This window comes from Pinus tabuliformis, chromosome J (assembly GCF_031772625.1).
Source record: "Pinus tabuliformis cultivar Carrire ecotype Pingquan chromosome J, CPIR1, whole genome shotgun sequence".
Taxonomy (NCBI): Eukaryota; Viridiplantae; Streptophyta; class Pinopsida; order Pinales; family Pinaceae; genus Pinus; species Pinus tabuliformis.
The window spans coordinates 910,821,137-910,827,141 of NC_142295.1; positions in this window are offsets into that span (position 1 = coordinate 910,821,137).

A 6,005-nucleotide genomic window follows, 5' to 3' on the forward strand; every position below is an offset into this window, starting at 1 on the left:
GAGTTCATTTTGGCAACTGGAGAGAAGGTTTCAGTGTAGTCAATGCCTTCAACCTGTGAAAAGCCCTTAGCAACTAGACGAGCTTTATGTTTATCAACTTTCCCATCTGGTCCATACTTGGTTCTGTAAACCCATTTGCATCTAACAAGTTTGCGTCCCTTTGGTAGAGGAACAAGATCCCATGTATCATTTGTCATCAATGAATGATATTCTTCATTCATAGCTGTTTCCCAATGTGGATGGCCTGAAGCTTCTGCAAAAGTGTCAGGATCATGATTTACTGGAGCTTGAGCCAGTAAAGAAGAGGCTCTTTCAAACTGAGAACGTGTACGTCGCTGATCTGTAGGATCACCGGCAAGATCACCTGCTGCATCCCGAGTAGCACGGACCCATCTTGGAAGTTGAGGATCCTGAGAAGGTGGGGAAGGATTATCATCCTCGCTTTCATCATCTGAAGAAGAAATGTTTTCAAAGATAGAAGAGATAGGAAGAGGTGGCACATCCGCCGGACTAGGCTCGCAGGCCGATTTATTTTCATCAAATTTTACATCTCTTCTAATGATAACATTTTTGGACTTAAATGGAATAAGTCTATAGCCTTTTACATCTTCAGAATATCCAACAAAAGTACATTTCTCACTCTTAGGTTCTAAGGCTTTATGCTTTTCATCTGGAATATGGGCCCATGCTTCACTTCCAAACACACGAAAGTGACTTACATCTGGTTTAATGGAACTCCAGGCTTCTTCTGGAGTGATATTCTCTAGAACCTTAGTAGGAGTGCGATTGATTATATAATTTGCACAATTAATTGCTTCGGCCCAAAAACTAAGACTGAGTCCTTTAGATTGCAGCATACAATTAGCCATTTCCTTTAAGGTGCGATTTTTCCTTTCAGCTACACCATTTTGTTGTGGAGTGTATGGAACAGTATGTTGCATTTGAATTCCATTTTCGGTGCAAAAGTTGATGAATGCATTTTTAACATATTCTCCACCATTATCAGTTCTTAGCTTAAGAATTTGATGTCCAGATTGTTTTTCAACGAATGCTTTGAAGGCCAAAAAGGTGGTAAATACTTCGCTCTTGAGTTTTAAGAAGTATACCCAAGTGCGTCTGGAGAAATCATCAATGAAAGTTAAGAAGTACTTGCAGCCAGAGAATGAAGCAACAGGAAGAGGACCACATAAATCACTGTGCACAAGCTGTAAAGGGGCTGAGGCGTGCCAAGAGGCACGTTTGTCAAAACTGTCCCGATGATGTTTTCCGAGTACACATCCGGAACAAACACCATCTTTGCAAGATACCATAGGAAGACCTGTCACCATGTTTTCTTTACATAGATGCTGAAGGGAGCGATAGTTTAAGTGACCATACCGCTCATGCCAAAGTTTGCTCACTTCATCATTATGAGCAACAAATACTGAGGGAAGATGGGATGACCCAAAGTTGTGAAACTTATACAACCTTTTGGAATCATCAGCAAGACCAGTAGCTAGAATCTGTTTAGGATCTTTTAGATCCTTGATTACAACATCATGAGGTGAAAATTCAACAATTTTACCTTCACCTGAATGAGTTATCTGATAGACAGATAGAAGGTTGCAGGATAAGTTTGGAACACATAATACATCATTGAACTGACCATTGTCTAGATGAACAGTTCCAGTCCCTACAACATTAAGAGATCTATCATCACCAACATATATATTTTTGGTGTTACAATCATTTAAAGAAGAAAACATGGCTTGGTTTTTGGCCATGTGACAAGAGGCTCCAGAATCAATGAGCCACTCATGAGAATGAGAAGAAGAAGAAGATACATTTAATGCATAACCAGACTGAGATGATTGACGATGACATGCAGAAAATGCCGTTCCGGAAGTTGAAGTTGAAGTAGGCTCCAGATGGATGTTATGTTTCTTCATTGCGGCTTCCAAGGCTTCCATCTTCTTAAAGCATTTAGATTCTAAGTGGCCATCTCGATTACAAAAGTTACAATGTCTGTCAGTCTTCTTCCATTTGTTTTTATTGGTCTTGTCATATTGCTGAAATGATCTTTCATCTTGAGGCTGAGTTGGTTTAGGACCATTCCTTTGAGGATAAGACTTCTTAGGATTCTTTGAATTTGGTTGCTGCTGGGCGGCTAACGCTTTCGAGGAAGAGTTTCCAAGATTAAGAAGACCAAGGTGTAAGAGTTTTTCTTGTTCTCTTATTAAGGAATCACAAAAGGAGTCAAAGGAAGGGGGCTTGTAGTCTTTGCCTTGACAAATGAAAGCTTCCCTGGTAGAATGGAAAGTGGAAACAAATACAGAGTAGGCTGGTCCCAACTTAGTAAGGATGGAATAAATAAGGTTACCATCTTCTTTCTTAACTTTAACACCTTCCAAGAGATATCTAAGGGTCTTGAATTTGGACAAGAAATCTTCAATGCAAGAAAAATTATTAGGATCCAAAGTAAGCAACTCATTCTCAAGTTGATGGGCTCTAATTTCATTTTTAATCCCAAAAACTTTAGCAAGTTTTTCTAATGCTTCATGAGGAGTTTCAATTTCTGCAATGTGGAATCTAAGATCAGGAGAAACAGACATTCCTATCAAACCACGTGCTTGATCTTGTCGATTTTCCCATTTTTCGGCCTTGTCTTCATCTTTGGGTTTCTTCTCTTGGTCTGTGGCTATTCTGAAGAGACCTTTACTTCTAAGTAAATCTCCCATGTAGGCTACCCATTGGAAGTAGTTAGTGCTGTCAAGAATGACTTGGCATGGACTTTCCATTTTTTGAAAAACAACTGAAGCTGAAGATGCTGAAAGTAAGTGGTCCAATGGATAGATCTCGAAAAAATAGGCGGTTTTAAAAAAAACGGCTCTGAAAAAGGCTTCCGGATGAAGAAGTTATGGCTTTTTGAAAAAAAATTGTTGACGTTGCCGGCAAAGTGCGCGAATGTGCGGGAATGAAAAAATCCGCCCCCACAAAATGGAGACTTGAACCCAAGACCTCTACTCTCTTAAAAGGTCTTTGAACCAATTGATCTATACAAAATATTTGAGAGAGAGAGAGAGAGAGAGAGAGAGAGAGAGGGGGGGGGCCTCGATTTGCGTGCTTGCCTTGGGAAGACTCTTTTCCCCTACAAAACACAAAACACAAAACCCAACACGAATATCCAAAGAAAAACGAACCTTACGGCTCGAAGTTAGCTTTAGCCAAAAAAACTAGAAATTTTAAAAAAAATCTCAAAGTTAGCTTTTAGCCGAAAAACTAAATATTTTTCTCAATGTTTCTGATTTTCCGAGATCACACTAAGGTGCAGGGAAAAGAGCATACGCATGAGAAAAATCCTTTCTTTCTGTTTCTGATTTGCCCAGATCGCACAGAGTCGCAGGGCAAAGAGCATACGCAGAAATGAAAGGTATAGATCCGGAAAAAAAAAGGCTAAATAAACCGAAACCGAAATAAGCAGAGAGAAAATGACAGTAAACTGCAAAAAAAACACTGTATACCTCCCGATCTGATGACGCAGCTAGGGCTACCGGAAACCTTTTCGCGTGAAACGAAAGGGGTTCCTCACTGAAACAGATGCTCCGAACGCAACAGAGCAGTCCTCTCGGCCCGAAAGCAGTCAGAAACAGCAGATCTAGGAAACGACAGCCGCATGCAGTTCTACCGGCTTCAGATTTGGATCACCAACGGACGCGGCCCTCAAATAGCTCTGATACCATGTAGGAATTTACAGGGTAAGTTCCTCAGAAAGAATACCAAGAGGACACCGCTCACAACCAGATCTCAAATCAATACACCAGTATTTTTGACGTGGTTAAAACCCTCAGAGTGCAAGGAGGGAAACAGTCCACGGCCTGTCCCAACGTGGGTACAGACAATTTATTAATCAAAGAATGAAAATTTACATAAGCTTCTCTCATGCACGGATTACCCGAACAATGACCCTCCATGCGCTTTAAATAGAACTCATGGACCAATCGGGTGTCAAGCCACGGATCAAGTGTCGGTAATACCGAGGTGAGAGTGAACCGTCGGATCACTACATATCGTGACCGTCGGATTGTAAGTTACAAAATGTACAACGGTAAAGAAACACACTTTACCTAACTCTAACCTAACTCTATACTAGACCAAGTTGAACTTAACTATATCCTATGTGTCGGAATATCCTAACACAAACTCTGATCTGGTTTCCTGAGGACTCTAATTAATCTTATCCAAGGCACCAACCTTGAGTTTAGGAGCACCAACTCTAAGGACACCAATCCTATGTTTGCCAAGCACCAACTTGGACTTTCCAAGGCACCAACCTTGTCAATTCTGAGGCACCAACCCCAAGGGCTCCAACCCTATAGCTTTACTTTGTTAAGGTATGTTTAGTTGTATTTCATGGCTCCCAAAGTCTTCTTCACTAAGCCCTATCAATCTTCAGCTTCACTCTAATCTCCATGCTACATCATCAATGACAAACTTCTCCTACACATGAAAGCGTCTCCATTGTTCTTCATGGTACCCAAAACAAGGATCTACAAGGTTACCTCATGATGGCTTCAAAAATGCATCATGGTCTCCAATAATGTCTCCAATATCAGCTTCAAGATGTCTTCGCAAGGTCTTCAGTAATGCCCCAAGGTATCTTCAAAAAGTTGTCCCAACAAATGAAGGCTTCTTCAAGTTATGCTCCAAATCTTCAAGAATGCTCAACAAAGTCTTCACAAGAACTTAACCAATCACTGTTATTATAGCTTGAAACAAGCCACAAGTTATTCATTGTTCATGTTCGAGGCCACAAGCTTGTGTATCCCTTCCAAATTTCCATTGTCCAACACTAAAAGTACTTCACTGTTAAAAGCTCCAAATGATGTCAATGGGCTGCTACAAAAATTGGTCCACAAACTATTCCAAAGATCTCCACAGGCTAGGTCCAATCCTCCACACGTTCAGGGCAGAAGTATCATTCACACACTAGTCTGAAGTTTGCTCCAAGTCCGAGCCTCCACGAATTGTTGTCCACACTTGACCTCAAACCTATAGCCTAAGACTTCAGAAGACTATTCAAACATCCGAGCCTCTTCAAAGCTACAGGTCCACAGATCCGAGGCCTCTACAAGTGTACACTTCTAATTCTCCACAGGTTTGAAGGATGTGCCAAAGCTTCGGATCACAGGTTACAAGGTTCAGTCTACAAGTCTGAGCTATCACAAGGATAGTCCGAACTCCAAGTGTCACAGGTTCACTGTCGACAGATTTATCCGAGTCTTCAAGTTTGTTGGAGGTACGAGATATGCAATACAAGGTATGCAACAAAATTCTATCTGCTACTCTCACGCTGATGGTTGCATTGAATCCTCATGGGATCATTCTTCCCATTCCACTATATTAGCGTTGGAATTTTAGGCATAATAAAATTAATTCAAGACATAGCTGACTCGAGCTACCTGTTCTTGACAAATCCGCAAGTCATTCCTCACAAAAATTGGACTCTGAAGGAGATCAACACACTATAGCCACAGGTTTGAAGTTGATCCGAGACTTTTCAATAGTTGACAGGTCCGCAATTCCAACAGGTGATAAATCTGATTAGATTCTTCACAGGTGACAGGTTCAATATTTAAAAAGGATCCAGTCAACGAATTTTCTTGAGTTCACGAGTTGTGAACTTATCGTTATTTTCCGAGTTCTGAACCTTACGTTCCTTGTTATGATCTGCACCTCAAATCGATACCCTTAGCTGAAGTTCAATGGTTTACATTTATAGTTGATCGTGGGCGTATGAATGATCATGTTGATGGGAAAGCTGACTACTGTTTCGATGGAGTCGATATGTAATTTGTTCATGCAGCGTCCACCGTCCAGCGTTTAACGTCCAACGTGATATGTTCATTAAGTATGTATTATGTATTTTGATATAATAAATTCAATCTATATGCATTTTGATGTATTAATATTAAATTCGTTATGCTAGAGAGTGAGGAGATATGAAGGGTCTTAAGGCTCTTTAGAAT